We start from the raw sequence: 16,603 nt of genomic DNA on the forward strand, positions 1-16,603 counted from the left end.
AAAACAAGTAAGAACATATTTTTAATTGCAAAAGAAAAAAAATCGGGCATAATCTAGAAATGGTCGATCCTATCAAAATTATCCTGGTGATCTTTACATTTTGAATTAGTAGTGGCGTAGTAGTAAAATATATGTCGCCCTAAGGTATAATACATTAGAGTGAAAATTTATCCATCAAATTCTTGCAAAATATTCTTATAGAATCGATATCCCAATTATTATCTCCGTCAAAGGAAAATGTTATTAAGACTTGCTATAATTTTTTTTTTAACGAGTATTTGCAACAGCAGAGGTTATATCAACCCATGGAGGGCCAGTGTTTTTGAAAAAAGCCCATTCGTAAGTATGCCAGTTTCGAAAGAAGGGCCCCTGTATTCGAACCCAGGACCTTCACCTTACAGTGATGAGCGCCGGGCCAAAAAAAAAAAAAAAAAAAAAAAAAAAAAAAAAAAAAAAAATCTGTACGAAGTTCTGTAACACCGTAGTGAAATTTTGGAATTCTTCTAATGTTTAAATTAATGGTAGATTTTAAAAGCTACCTCAATTTTGAGGGAAAAAGCGTAGAAAAAGGAGAAAAAAATCGGTTTTTGTTTTATATAAAAATCGTTTTTCTTAATGGAATGGGTTAGAAAAACCATTTTTTGTGGCATTCTATTTACAGTCTGCTATCACCCATTTATTTTGCATCTCATAGAAAATCACTTTGTACAACAATTTTAAAAAATACTTATTCTGTGGTGTGAAGTTAACGAGGTCATATTAGTTGTAAATTGTTTATAAGTTTTTTCTCCTAGTTCTAGAAGCTTCCTCACAGTTGCATTTCACTGCTATCGGCGTTAATAGATTTAATTAAAAACATTAAACGTGACTTAAATGTTGAAAGAAGTGCTTTCTGGGGTTCAAGGGGGTCGGTAGGTCACCAGTCGCAACATCCCCCCCCACCGACTATATTCAAAATTCAATTTTTTCTTTACATACTCCATGTTACACAACAAATCTGCTAATTTAATTAATTACACATTTTAGTACATTATAGTGTAATTTAAATACTCACTGAAAATATAAGTTGCTATTAGTGCTTGTATACATACACATAATACATGTGTCTTAAATTCTATTTAAGTTCGTCTGTCCTATATATTCTATTTTAAGATTTAATTGTCACCATATATTATTCGAATTAGGTTTTGCTAATAACGTCTTGTTTATAGCCTTTAGAGGGTAGTGACCGTTTTTTCGTTCGAATAGTTGGTTTTTTTTCTTACTTTCCCCTTCAATTCCACTATTACTGCCTGCGTTTTAATTAGTGTAGGTAGGTACTTCCTTTCTAGGATAGTGTTTACTTTCTGTTGTAAATAACAAGCCCTAAACTTTAACCGTATTTCAGCAATTTTACAAGGTCGTTTAGTTTTCAAAGACTGAACAAAAGTATTGGCATTGCTCAGTTCCGTTTTCCCAAATTTTATTCGTTCTACTACAACTCATCTGTTTGAGCAGTGTCAATATATTACGAAACAGAAACAGTTTATTTAAGAAATTAAATTGTACAAATATTAATTTTGAAAGAAGTTGGTAAGAGAGGAATAACTATAACATAGATGAAAGGACACACGGGTTTTAGACTTGGTGAAGTGGTGGATCAACTGGCAAAAAGCGTCATAACAACTGGCTTCCTACTCGCATTACAGGTTACAGCTATACCAATATCTGATATGCGGCCAATCCAAAATATACAAATAATTATAAATTGGCAGCTCGCATATCTCAAGAATGATAAAGGTTTTAAATATAAAACCTTATTTCTACTTTTAGGCAGCGCGCCTTGGTTCCAGGGATAAAATGTGCCGAAACGCTTGTGCACAAAAATGACCCGGTTGGGGAGTGAACGCAGAATATGTATTGCTTCCTATCACAAAATTGAGATAAAACCATCGCCATGGGGCGACACCTGTGGGGCACGTGGATTTAAACCACATATTGATGGAATGCCCGAAGAATAAAAATGAAAGAGAAACTTCCGTATGGCCCTGGCCACCGCGGACCTGGTCAACAAGTCACCACCAACTTACAGGAATTTGATGACAGCTGAAAATACGAACTTTGTTTACCATGAAATTTACGCGTTGTTAAGGGCATACGAGCGAAAGTGTACATGTGAAAGTGATTATATTTGTTTATAAAATTTCATTATATTTGTCAAACAACTTAAATTTTTACCAGATTTTAGATTTTTTCATCCAAGCAATATTCTATCTATAATAAACGGACGTTTCTAAAGAGGAGTTTTCCTCGATCCTATTGTTTCTCTATTATTGATCTACAATTGTTCTATAAAATGAAAAAAAAAATCATTTCAATACGATGAACACTACTTTAAAGGTGGGTTGGCCATTCATCAAAGGGCACTTGATTAGCTACATTCAAAAATTAATTGGAGCACTTTTAAAGCTCGGAATCTCAAGGAACAAGTTTCCTTGTGCACAACAATGGATTTTGCATTTTTTGGTTTGAAAAAAGGTTTCTACGCACTTAACTGAGCTTAAAAAGAATTGGCAGATTAAAACGACTTAATTTCATCATCGCCCACAGTACTCAAGAATAAACTTCTCTATATTTTAATTATTGTAGATTTTAAGAAAGACATACTACGATTTAAAGATTTATTCTTAATAATTTCCCGGGCAATCTGTCCAATGTGAAATTTGGTACATAAATTAGGGGATCAGTTGTGATTGTGGCCCTTGTCACATCGTACACAACAGTCAAACTTTCACTCATATATGCTGTACTTTTTTAATGATAAATTACGATTCCCATAATAGATTTATTCCATTAAGCCAGAGATCACAATATCAGTATCTCGGGTTTCGATTTGCATTCAACGGAATCCATTCAGGTTAAAAGGAAGCACGTTTTCATGTAAATACAGTTTCATTTCTCTCATGTCAACATCTCGTAACAGATTACACACGGACGAAATATATTTCAAAATGTTTTATGTAACAGGTCACAGGGTAAATATATCGCTCATTAATGAGAAGAATAACAAAGAATTTCAATATATCAATCCTGTCCGAATTGAGACGAATCCGTTGTGCAATAATGAAGCACGTTTACAAGGTCGAAGGCTAACGGAGGTGAGAAATTAATTTTTCATAAAAGCATTCTTGGTACATACAGTAAGACGGAAAAAGTTGGAAACCGGTTTTAAACCGAAATTTTTCAACTCTCTGGCGCCTAACCTTGGAATTGTCCTTTTGACTTTTGCCCTTTTTATTAGAGAAAAAACTAGCACGTGGATATTGCGATGTATACTGGCATTAAATTATCGTTTGCTAACTAATACGCTATTAATGATTTAACGTAAAAAAAAATCAAAAATATTTAAAAGTACAAAATTAACAATAAGGGATTAATGTCGGAACTTCTCAACCAATTAAGGGTTTTTGGCTGTGGTGTTTACATACATGTTGCCTTATGTGGTCATTATCAAACATGAGCAATGATTCAAAGCATAAGAAGGGCATAAAAGGTATGAAATAATCCTTGTTGGATCTTCTCCACACGTCTTAAATTACTCAAGCTCCCCCCCCCCGGATGGATATGGACTACCAAACAACTCGATACCCCACACCATCCTCCAATTGTCAATGTCCTTCTCTAGGCTCCATCAGTACCATCTGGTCCCATCGGTGAACGACGAGAATTGATGTTCCGATGTCAAAATGTCCTGCGACGACTAAATTTCAAGTTATTTTTTAAGCAGATGGGAAAGAGCGAAGATGAGTATGAAGGTTATTCCCTTGGATTTGGTTTCGTTGATTCTGATCCTTTATTTCTTGAACCATTATTCCAAAACGGAAAGACGTAGAAATGTTTCTAAAGATTTCGTGAAAGGGTGGCGATATATGATCTACTCATCATCATTTTATAATTATTAACTCAGTCATGTTTTCATGGTTCAATCGCTTTTTATGTCCTATGAATCTTACTGACATTAACAGTTAAAAATAACTTAAAATTACGTAATGTTTATCCGAACGTCTACACTTACTGCATCTAAATGTTACATCCATATTAGTCTATGCTGTGTGAATTTTTATGAAAGTCATCGCCTTTATTTTTACGTTGGCTACTTTATTGTAAAACTAACTGTGGTCCAAAGGTAATTTTTCACGTAATATCTGCTGTTGCTATTAGATTTTTGATAAGTTAGCGCATTATGCCGTCGTGGTTACATATATTTTTTTTTTGAAATGTAATGTCTTATTTTTCTCTCACATTCGAAATTCCTAGCAATAAAAGATCTGATATTATAATGACAAAAGTTCATCAATTTGTTCCTGTGATATTGAAGTTTTCCTTTAGAACTAGATAATTTCAATTTATCTTGTAATTGATGAAAAAAGAGTGAAATATTTTTTGCAATATTTAATTTAACCTGTTATTGTCGCAAAATTTAACGCTTTACATGACAAATTTGGCAAAGGTTTTTGACATTTTTCATCAAATAGAATGCACTTGATGCAGTTTTTGCAAATCTTTCACGTAAAATATGCTGATGCTGTTAGAATTTTTACAAATTGATACGTTAAGCCGACTAGGTTATTAACCTTTTTTTCTCGATTGTAATGTCTTATTTTTCTCATTCATTTTGAAAGTCCTTTCCAGAAAAAAACTATACCAGAAAGTCAAAAATTCATCGATTCGTTCTTGAAATAGTGAAGTTTTCCTTTAGAACGAGATAGTTTGAATGTAACGTATATGTGGTTAAAAAAAGTGAAATATATTTGCAGCATTTGATTAATCGTGTTATTTTTGAAAAATTTTACGTTTGCTGAACTGTGGAAATGAAAATGGAGGTTACCATTTGAAAAGAAAAAAATATTTAACCTTCTTAAGTATACTGAAACACGGTAATTACTGCAATGTTTGAAAGTAGAGTTTACGAATGAAATTGGACAATTCTCTTAGAGCAATTGGGCCGTTTATATCTCTATTTTAGGTCCAGCTCAGTAAACTACACAGTTATGAAGTTTATATTGAAACATCCAAAACAAAAGTTTTCCTTCGGTTACACAATCTATAGCAAATAACATTCACTAGTTTAATATATTACGAAAAAACAGCAATTAATTTTTGTTTATAATGTCAGATTCGAGAATTTCATGAAGAGGTTTACGTCAGGTGTGCATTCTTAAGTGGTTACACCTGCAGACGAGTAGAACAAAGTACATCGCATGTGTAAAAGTAGTCGTGAGAAGGGTTTGGTATTTACGACGGCAATGCTGAATGCGGTTAAATTATGGCTATCAGACGTTAGGAAATTTTAACAAATTTCCCAATACCCCTTTTTAATTTCTTGTCCAACAATGGGCGGATTACCCGCGGATCCATCCACCCAAGGGTTGTAAGCCTCTACGAAATGGTAAAACATTGTAATTTCAGTTGCGGGGATCTTGCCGAATTTCGAATTTCTACCGTATCCAATTCTAATGCACGCCTCCTCGGAAGCGATGCGCTTTATAAACGTTCAGTTTTCAAAAGTTAATTACTATTACCTAATTTGTTATAGTGGAACTCTCGTGAAGACCTTTATTTGTTTAATTGTTTTAGTACCAATACTACTGGTTTCTCTGTTATAATAAAATTTTATCTACACTTGTCAAACTACATGATGTCTTATATACCCGTTTGTGCATTTCTCTCTGTACCGATAAATTCTTTCTGTATTCTCTCCCTCGTTGTTTGCCCTCGGTCTATTAGTGATTAGAAACTTTTTAAATATTGAATTGTATACAGTTTCTACTCAATTATACACTAAACAGGCACACCGATTATTGACAGATGTTTGACTTGTTAGACATTTAGAAACTAGAGCTTATGCTTAAATAAAACTTCTTTACGTTTTTTCTTTATTGAAAAGTTTGTGTAAAAAAATCAAGCAACTACTAACAAGCAGAGGATTCCGACGAAGGATCGGCGATTTTCATGAAACCTTTTTCTGCTGAAAATTTTGGAGACTTGTCCGAGGCATTCTTGCCAATTTAGCTTAGAAGCGGAAAAAATATTTTAAGTACTTTAAGTAATTAAAAAACCATGTTTTTCTGCCTTTGTTGTGCATATACAATATGTTAAGATTATTGTATACCGATTTTTTCTTTATCTAAATATGTTAAGAAAATAATATGCAGAAATGTTTTAAATGAGTTTTCACAAAAACAAAAAGACGCTTTGATAAACTTTTTTAACATTTCGGATTAGTTTTAAGCACTTTTTAAAGGTCCTAAATAGGTACGAATTGCTATTACAAACAAAAAATCTATCATTTTAGGCTAGATCAGCAGGGGAATTTTTTTTCCGATGTCCGGTGTTCCACTTAATAGTTCATAACTTCTCTGCATTTTGTCCAAATTCAACTTTATGACAACCTTTATAAGCTGGATTATTTCTCTATCAGCCTGTGTCAACAATGTTTAGGATTTGGGCGAATATAAGTGATAAGAATGAATTCAACAAAATTTATCCACCTTTTTTCTAATCAATCTCTTGTTCTTATTTATTTATTTACATGAAGCTTGAACAATAACGTTTGGTTTATTATATTCTAAACATCTGTAGAGTTTTCTGTGGATCAATAAATTCCTTATGTCTTTACCTATAATCATATTTATTTATTTATTTTTTTTTAATGGCTTTATGTTCTTTGCATATTAGCTAATGACAATGTTATTTGCGTTTTCGTTTTTAAGGGGGGGGGGGGTTCGTGAAAAAAAGGCCAGAGGCGACGGCGGGAATCGAACACACAACCGCGGGGTCTACGAGCCGACATCTCTCACGCTAACCACTCGGCTACCGCGGCCCCCTATCATATTTATTTTGATGACAAAAAATTATTTTTTAATCTTCCCAAAAAATTGTATTCAGGGATATTTGCGTACGAAAAACAGTCAACTTTGTTTCATTTTCGTCAAAATTTTATGTTGTGTTTTGGTGTTCCACTTAAAAATTCGCAACACCTCTGAATTTTATCCAAATTTAACTTTCTTAAATTTTTTGGTCTGGATTGTACGTCTTTCATCCTCCGTTAACTACCTTTAATAATACGGTAGCAAAATTGAGAAAAGTAATTACGAAATCCAAAATCACTCCTCCAAACGTTTATTTTATATTGCCAGTTCCGGAGGCCAAGTTTATGCCATTACATGTAGTTTGTAATGTTCGAATACTTTTTTTAGCGAGAAACATAGTTGGCATTCGTTTTCTTTTCACCCCCAAAAACCCCTGAATACATATATTTGGAGAAATTTAAAAAAATTAAACAAGCATTTATTAAAATTACTTGTAAAAAAAATTTCGGTACCTGGGGCCCATTGGCAAGAATGCTCGGACGCTTATCTAGTATTTTTGAACTTAATATAAACTCTTCACGTCAATATATAATTTTCTGTCTAGGAGTTTCAATTCACGATAGGTTGCGAATGAATTTATGATAAGTTGCCGTTTTATGCTGGGGGAAATGTTTCATCACGAAGCAGATTTGACACGAGCCACAAGGTCTTTAAGCTCGCAACCGATCAGACCCTCGATCTGGCATTTAACCGAATGGGAAAACATTTTTCATACCTTTTGCAATTAAAATATGGCAATGCTATTTTAGGTAGGTTTAAATTTACCGTTCTGGTACGAGTTAAGTGACGTTTGGCTGAAGTTAGGTAAGAAATAGTTGGTAAATGTGACTTAACTGACCCCTTGATATCGTAACAGTATAAACATTTCAGGTTGACCAAAGATGCACATTCTTACTCTATTCAAATAATCTAATACAACCTAAATATGTTTAATCGATCGGACTTGATGATCACTCTACTTGATTGTTTCATCGCATGTTTGTGTCAAGTATTAAAAAAATTAATATATTTCGATAAAAGTCGTTAACAAACCGATTTACTTTTTGACTCAACTCTCACTCTGGGATGAGAAAGTGAAATGCAATATCTCGGTGGGTTGAAATCGGTGAGAGTGACATCCCAGTCCGAACGTACAGACTGTGCGACTTACGCGGTGTAATTTGAGATTGCCTCTCTATAAATGTCATAGGCTATGCTTTAACGAGGATTCCTTCCGAACCATTCCACGACTCCCTCGCAACTTCTTTCACCCATTCCCGCAGGATTGAAACAATCGAGACAACATTAACGTTAGTGCTTTTAAAATTATTATAAAATGTCAAGGAGCCTTCAGATTAATTCCGAATTTCCTAATATCTCCTCACATCTGAACCATTACAAGAAATTGATCTTCATTTACTTTTTCAAATAAGCCGGCAGGAACAAAGCCTCATAGAAATTTTGGGACGAAACGACCTCGAAGAATAAAGTTCACAATGAACAATGAAGATGTTTTGGCAACACATCATCGACCACTTGCGATATTACGACCAATAAAATAGCAATTATACTTCAAAAAATAAATACGAAGGTATGATCTAATATCTTTGCTTCATGCTCTTTTGACTTCAGACTTAATTTGCATCAACACTCAGCTGATACGAGAATGAGTTTGTAAAACTTTCGATCATTAGCTGTGAAAAATTGAGCCAAATTGTGATTCGTTGCTACTTGAAAATTTGATGAAAGAATTGATCCTTCTTTACATTCATCCCTCAAAAGTGCACTACAAGTAAGGTAGTTGACCACTTTTCAGGGTTGCTCCTCGCTTATTTTTCTAGGCGTTAGTATCGTCTTTCCTTTGCTGTACTGTTTGCCCTATTACAGGGCTACTCAACTTTTTCCCGTCTTTATAGTGAGGTAATTGAATGGTTCAGTATAAAAGCCTGTTATTTTCCTCAAATTATGTATGATAAGAGAAAAGTTGATCGGGAGAATTTCTTTAATAGTTCTGCACCTGGTGAATTTATCCAGTGTGTGATCATTTCTTTCTCCATCTGTTTGTTCAGTTACCCTTTTAGCGTAAGGTTTTTGCTTATATACATTGTTTTCTATTCCATACCATTCTTTGAGTGGTGGTGGAATTTTTTCATCCACCGCTTTATACATAACGTATAGTATATACATCTAATACAAGGTGAATGGAATATTTAATATTCTATCTGCCCTCTCAACTCATTCACGGTTATATTCAATCTCAATATTCGCAAAAGAAGACATAATACGAAATGTTTATCAATACTATATACAATAAAACAGCCCTCCAGGGAACGAAAAGCCTCGTTGTTGTGCTCAAGCTCAATTCTCTCTCATATCGTATGGCTACATGCACTCTATATGGAGCCAAGAAATGAGAACTTTCAATTAAGTAAGACACATCGACAATCTTTTTCTACTTGAAACACATACGAGGGCTTTGGCTTAAATGTAAGTGTCCGTGTGTCAACCTCGCATGATCTGTTCGTTGTTTTCAATATCCTCGTGTCATGACACAACCAAAGTTACCTGTTTTCCAGACCAGCTGTGAGTGGAATGTGGAGGGATCTGGAATACGTAAGTGCACCTTTCAATCCCTCTTTAAGAATTTTTCTGCACAGAACACATATGCATTGCATGGAAATTCATGGTGGAGGGTCGAAATGTTTGTTAGGTCAGAATTTACGCCTTTCTTTCCTGTCCAGTTTCATTTTAAATTAATCTTTGTACCTTAATAAAGCCCTTCTCTTAGCTCAGGTTTTATTTCATTTTATCTTAAGAGTTTCTTTGCACTTTCGTATGTTACCTGCAAATCAAGACATGCTATCTTTGTAAGTTTTTATATATTTTTTTCAAAGCTTTTTAACCTTCATGCTAGGGCTAAATATGTGACCGAAGGTCTACTCGTAGTTGTAGCCAGTAAACTATTTTCTCATTTATACCTCATGTTTTCCTGCAAACCTGGATTTTGTTATGGCTTTCGCTATCATGTTTTCCTGCAAACCTGGATTTTGTTATGGCTTTCGCTATTTTGTACTTTTATAGTACGTTTGTTTAAACGTTTGGACAGTTAAACGTTTCTTGCAGATGAACGTTTGATGTACTGTTGTTCCCAGAGTAAGTTATAGTTTTATTTTTTAGAGGGTGCTTTTAGAGTAAACATACTACACTTTTTGAATGGTACCTTTTGGAATCAGCTTGATATGGAAGGAAGAAAGAAATCTAGCAATTAGGGAATGTACGATGATTCATTTCAGTAAACGTACTTTTTTAATTACTAAGGCTTTGAGAATATGTGTGGTGTTTAATGACCTTTAATTGATTATTTTTTAGGGATCAGACCGTACCTCACGATCTCTAAATAACCGTTTTGAGAATTCTTGATTCCTACTACTACAAGGTGTTATCTATTGACAGATTCAGACTTAAAAATGATATGACAATCAACTTAAACAAGGTCGAGGTTAAAGTGAGAAGAAACGGCGAAAAGGAAAATTGAAACTACCACATTTACATTATATTTGCAAAGCACGAACTCACTCGATATTTATTGCAATCAAAACCTTAACCACCTCGAGAACACGATATCACGATGACTTTATCTGGAAAACATTTAAACCTGGGCGAACACTAGATCGGACGGGCGGCACCAAAGCACTTTCCTAGATAATTCGCGCACCGTCTGTACCGGAACCGGGCTAATGCTTCACATTCACAAAGATTATGTGCCGATGTCTCTGGTTCCTGCTTACAGAGTCGGTATTTCTGTCTCTCTTTGCCCAATTTCTTTAGGTGCTAGTTAAGTGGGCAAGGCCAGTACAGAGGTCTATAATTTTCCTCATATCCTGCCTGCAGAGCAAGGGGAATTCAGTAATCTTAATTGTGGGCTTGCCTCATACCTGATACGTTTGTCCAGTCTTTGAGTTTTTCTTTCTCAAGCAATTTTTTTAAGCTCTAACGTTAGCACACTACCGTGAAGGGCTGCACTTTTTTGACTAGTTGGTCAGCCTGTTCGTCTCATTCTACATTCTATTGATGACGCGGAACCACTTTAAAGTGATCTTGTTGTGTTTTCCCACAGTCATTAGGAAATTTAGGCACTCCCAGACAAAATTGGAGTTGAAGCAGACGCATTTATTGCCTTTATAGATGCCTGTCTGTCTGGGAGTATGTAAATCTGTCCACCCTTCAAATTTTTCTTTATTAACTCCTATGCACGGAGTTGTTTTGCATGGCCCTGAGCTTGGAAAATTGTTAGGATTAGTCCAAGGAGCTTTGTTAGGATTAGAGTTCTGCCCTTTCACCTCTACACCTTCTCCCTGATCCATCTGTGTACCATATTAGGGCCCCTCCTGAAAATTGAGGATACCTTTATTCCAACGTTTTCTATTATTTATGACCTCTTGGAAGGGTTGAGTCAAGGTTGGCTTTTTCTCATTTATTCTTCCCAGACTTTTGAGCTGGCTCTTGCCTTTATTTCCGCACCTCAGGAGTCTTGACTCTTTCAAACGTTTTGTACTTAAATATATAAGGGTCAAGTGCGGTTTACATTGCTATAGTGGGTCATATATGTGTTGTCCCTCCAAAGATGCCTATCGACAGTGGTTGAAAAAATAATTCTCGTGCCTCTATTAAAAAAAATTATTTGGAAGAAATACATCCGTTACACTGGAAATAAGAAACTTTCCTGTGGGATTCCATAAGTAGTACTCGGCCGGATGGTTATATTTGGAGAAGTATTCAGTTGACTCACACGAAAGTTTTATGTACAATTCACGTTTTCGCAGTCGATTTCTATTGATTTTCGATTTTCATGAAAAGGGATTTCTTTCTAAAATTAGACTAGGTTTTGATTGACTTTTAACCGCCTGGCCATTTCCGGTTGACCAGCGGTGTTAAACTTTCACGTCTTTCTCATCACCATCATCCCCCATGACCTTGACATATTCCAACAGTCCTTACACAATTAAACTTCGGCATTTCTGAAGAATAATGTCGGTCTTTAAAAGGATATTTTTTCATAAGGTCGTGTAACATGAAGATAAATAAATCCGTCCGACGAAAGGATATGGCACGGTTTGTACTAGCAAACGTATTACAATAAATTAGCATTCAAGCCGATCTTTCAATAATACGCAATGGTTAATTAAAGAATGAAATTCCAGAGTATAAAGTATGATTAACATTTTCCTTCTCGGTAGAGTAACTTAATGCGTATGCAAATATGATAAGTTACTCCATTAACTATAAATGCAATACCATTAAGGGTAATACGCCAAATATGAACTAGTGATGTTACACAATTTGCTTATATAAAATCATAAATATATTCAGTCGTTTGACACTACAACCATCGAGATTTGTTTTTATAACTTTGAAAGTGAAGAAAGAATGCCATAAATATTTCTCTTATCAACACTCTTTCTTATCTCTTATCAATTAGGTAACAACTAATAGTGAGGAAAATATACTCAAAGACAAAATAAATAAATAAAGCGAACATTAGTATTTTGTTGTTCATATCAAACTGTATATGTAGTAACACGAAGGGCCTTAAGGTCTCGTAGGTATTAAGTAAATAAACGATCGGATTTCGTCTTATAGAATAGAATCCCTGTCTTCAAGAAAAGCGGTTCGAAGCTGTTCAACGCAAGTTGGCAGTTGCGTTCCGATCTTTGTAGCGATAAGACGTATAAATCTATACTACATGGTATTGGAAATCCGTTCAAAAGATTAAACTGAATTTTAATTTGTTCAAAGACAAAATTTAACGCCGTCTCTGGCTATTTAATAGCCAACCAACATGTCCTCGGATAGCGGAGGAAAACTCCCGGAAGGGAAAAATTTGTGTTTGAGTTCTGACATCGTTCAAAATTCCAAAAATTCAAGACTAACCGATATACGACCGAACTCGTTAGGAAACAATATAGAAATTTCGGGAAACAATAGTGCAATACCTAATTTCATAAACTCTTTCCGTAAAATAGATACCGGTCCCTTCCAAGTTTATCTGGAATGTGGGTTGGTGGACACGGAAAATAAAGGTTTATCACGGTTACACCCCGTGACAATCGGGAAAATAATTTTTGATTTTCACCCGAAACTACGAAAAGAAATCATAAGTCTGGAGAAAGCTGGGAAAAATAGAGTTAGAGTAACTTTGAAAACTTATCAAGGAGCAAATCTTCTAATGGAATCAGAGTACGTCAAAAAGAGAAACATCAGAGCTTATATCCCCAAATTTTTACTAATTAGACAAGGTATAATTAGAGGTCTTGACACTAATTTGTCTGAAGATGAAATATTGGAGGCTATAAATACAAAAAAAACAGGCATGGAAATCGTTGAAATAAAACGATTTAAACGTAAATCAGATAAAAATAATCCGGTTGGTGACAATAACCCACTAATACCTACAGGAACAATACTCATATCACTTATATATATTACACAGGGCGGGCGACCAGGACCCGAGGGGTTAAAAGCCTGAGTAGGCCCGTACCCCATCCCTAAAAGGTCCGGGACCTGGTCGGCTCACGAGTCCTGCATAAACCTATTGGACCTATTCACAAACCCCAGGATTGTGGACCATTTTATCCTGGGGAGTGTTTTGGTTATGTCCTCTCCTTCGAAAGTATTAAATCTTTCCCTAGCATACCTATCGCATTCTGCGAGGTAGTGTCGGGCCGTTTCTTCTTTTGTTTCGCAGAAGCGGCAGAAGGGGTCTGGTAGAGTACCCATTATGAAGAGGTGTCTTTTCAAGGGGCAATGGCCCGTTAGGATACCTATCAGCCTCCTTATTCCCCTCCTAGAGTTAGAGAATAGCCATTTCGATTCTTTAGGTTTGATTTCCTTCAGAAACTCCTTCGATTGCCTGCATCCTGGGGACATATTCCATTCCTTAAGGAATTGTTTCATGCCCCAGCTACCTATACTCTCTTTTGCTGTGCTTAAAAAGTGGGGTAATACCGGTTGTGGTCCGACGAACTCAGTATTTGATCCTTCCTTGGCCAGGCTGTCCGCCTCCTCATTGCCATAGTGCCCCTTATGAGCAGGTATCCATATGAGGGTTACCCTATTCTCATACCTGGTGATAGTCCTATTAATGAGTTCAACGGTTTCCTCTACCAGTCTAGATGTTGATAGTTCTTTTTGTAATGATTTTAGACTGGCCTGACTGTCGGAAAAAATTTTAATATCTTTTCCCTTAATCTTGTTATCCATCAGTGTTCTACAGCAAACATTAATGGCCCAGACCTCTGCCTGAAAGACCGAGGTGTTATTACCAAGAGGATAGGAGATGCTGATCCCTAATTTAGGTATGTGTATTCCAGCACCACTTCCCTTATCCTTAATGAGTGAGCCATCGGTGAAGCAATCTAGACTACGATGGTCATCATCAGACCTATAGTTATAGTCACAGGGAGTAACTACCTGAAAGTACTCATATCACTTAGAGGGCAATCATTACCTGATAGTGTTGTTATTCAGTGTTATAGATATCTTAGATTCGGTCACATAAAAGAACATTGCCATTTTTCAAATGTCCTGTAATCCGATTGGATTCTCGACGACAAATGAAATGGCCACGGAGAGCTTTAGTGAAGTATACTTCATGGCCATGAAAGGAAAATGGCAAAAAGGAGGGAAAATTCAAAAAGGTGGGGTTGAGATGGGAAGTTAGTGTCCGAGTGGATCGAGGTCACGATAGTTCAAGTGGTAGAGCAGCGTCGTATCTAGCCGAAGATCGTGGGTTCGATTCCCGCTCGTGCCATTGACTTTTTTATCGCAACTAAAAACCTTAATTAATTGTACTAAGCATAATGTTGAACACCCTGGAAAAATTAGAGATACCGCGAACATAAATAAATCAATTGAACATCACGTGGTTAATTTACCATTATTTAAAGAATGAGAGAACAATTCTCTATAATACAATGGAACGCGAGATCTTTAGTAGCAATAAAGGAAACCTCGAGGCCTTTCTGCATAACAAATCAGTAAGTGTTATAGCGGTTGCAGAAACTTGGTTTCAACAACACCATTCGTGCTCGTTTAAAGACTACAATATAATTAGGGAAGACAGATATGATGGTAAATCAGGGGTAGCATTATTAATAAAAAAAGATATACCCTTCAGTGAAATTCCAATTGCCTATAAAACGGACAAATTAATGTGCGTAGGCGCCAAGTTCCCAATAAAAACAGGTACAGTCAGTCATACATATCACCTCCTTATATAATGTCCTAAATAATAAAATATCGGCCCAGCAATGGGAGAAATTTTTTAAAATCTCTTCCCAACCCTGTATTAATATGCGGCGATTTCAATTCTCATCATACCGCGGTAGGTAGTAGTTTTACTAACAATAACGGACGATAATTATTAGAAGCTATCAATGAATCTAGCTTAGTCTTTCTTAGCAAAGGTTATCCAACCCTAGTTCCCTCAATAAAACAAAAAATTCGTTCGGCTGTCAATATAACTTTATGTGACTCAAGCTTAGCGAGCTACGTCAACTGGACACTGGGGGACGATCCACTTGGATCAAACGATCTACCGATTCTGCCTAACATCATCTTTCTATCGTCAAATGTGCAAAACACAGCCTCTTAGAAAATGGAACTTGGAGAAAGCTAACTGGGAAAAATTTCAGCAATTACGATCCCACAGATTAAAAAAAGATCATTTAGTTGCATATGGAGGAACAAAGAATCAGCATGGAAAATAAAAGAACAAAAAACCAATTTTTAAGAAATATATGGAGGACCCTATCAATGAGAACTATATAAGCTATATAAAAAAATGTAATGCTGAATCTAAAAGATACATTAAATTAGTTAAAAAAGAATCATGGAAACAATTCTGTGAAAATATAAACTCGCAAACGCAGCTTATTGAAGTCTGGAGACAAATTAAGTCATTAAAAAACTTGCAAACAAATAACAACTCCCTGTTCCCTACGATACAGACGCGAGTACTTTCTACAATCAATTACACCCGACTACGTACAAAATAATATTTGTACTAACACCACCGTCGGACGAAAACCATATTGTACTCAAACCCTTTACGGTACAAGAATTGGATTCGGCAATAATAAAGTCTAATAATTCTGCCCCGGGTCTAGACAAAATACCTTACAGTATGTTACATACAACACCTACTATATACAACAAAAGTAACATTACTAAACCTGTACAATAGCATGTGGAAAACTGGTAACTATCACACACAATGGCAGGAGTGCATGGGTAATCCCGTTGTTTAAACCTAATAAGCCCCCTAACAACCCAAGATCATACAGAGGTATATACCCTAACCTCAACCGCAATGAAGTCAATGGAAAGAATGATCAAATGTAGATTGGAATGGTGGTTGGAATCGATGACTAAACTGCCTAGTTAACAGTACGGTTTCCGATAGGGTAAATCCACACTGCTTAGTTTAACGAACCTAATCCTAGATATACAAATTGGTTTTACAACTAACGAGTCAACAGTTGCAGCCTTCTTAGATTTGGAGCGAGCTTATGATAAAGTGGATTTTGCTATTTTAGCTCGCAAAATGACTAGCCTAGGTCTACCTGCCAGATGTGTAGACAATATTGTTAAATTAATTTCAATTAGAAAGATTTTTGTAAAAGTTGGAGATTCTGTAGTGGGCCCTCGTTTCA

General features: G+C 35.6%; 1 protein-coding gene across 10 annotated transcripts in view; it reads left to right on the top strand.

Moving 5' to 3' along the window:
• LOC106669202 (mucin-2-like) overlaps positions 1–16,603 on the top strand; it is a 62,372-nt gene that overhangs the window by 28,980 nt on the left and 16,789 nt on the right. The gene's annotated exons all lie outside the window — the stretch shown is intronic.

This window comes from Cimex lectularius, unplaced genomic scaffold, assembly GCF_000648675.2.
Source record: "Cimex lectularius strain Harlan isolate CLEC.00 unplaced genomic scaffold, Clec_2.1 scaffold28, whole genome shotgun sequence".
In the NCBI taxonomy this organism is placed as follows: Eukaryota; Metazoa; Arthropoda; class Insecta; order Hemiptera; family Cimicidae; genus Cimex; species Cimex lectularius.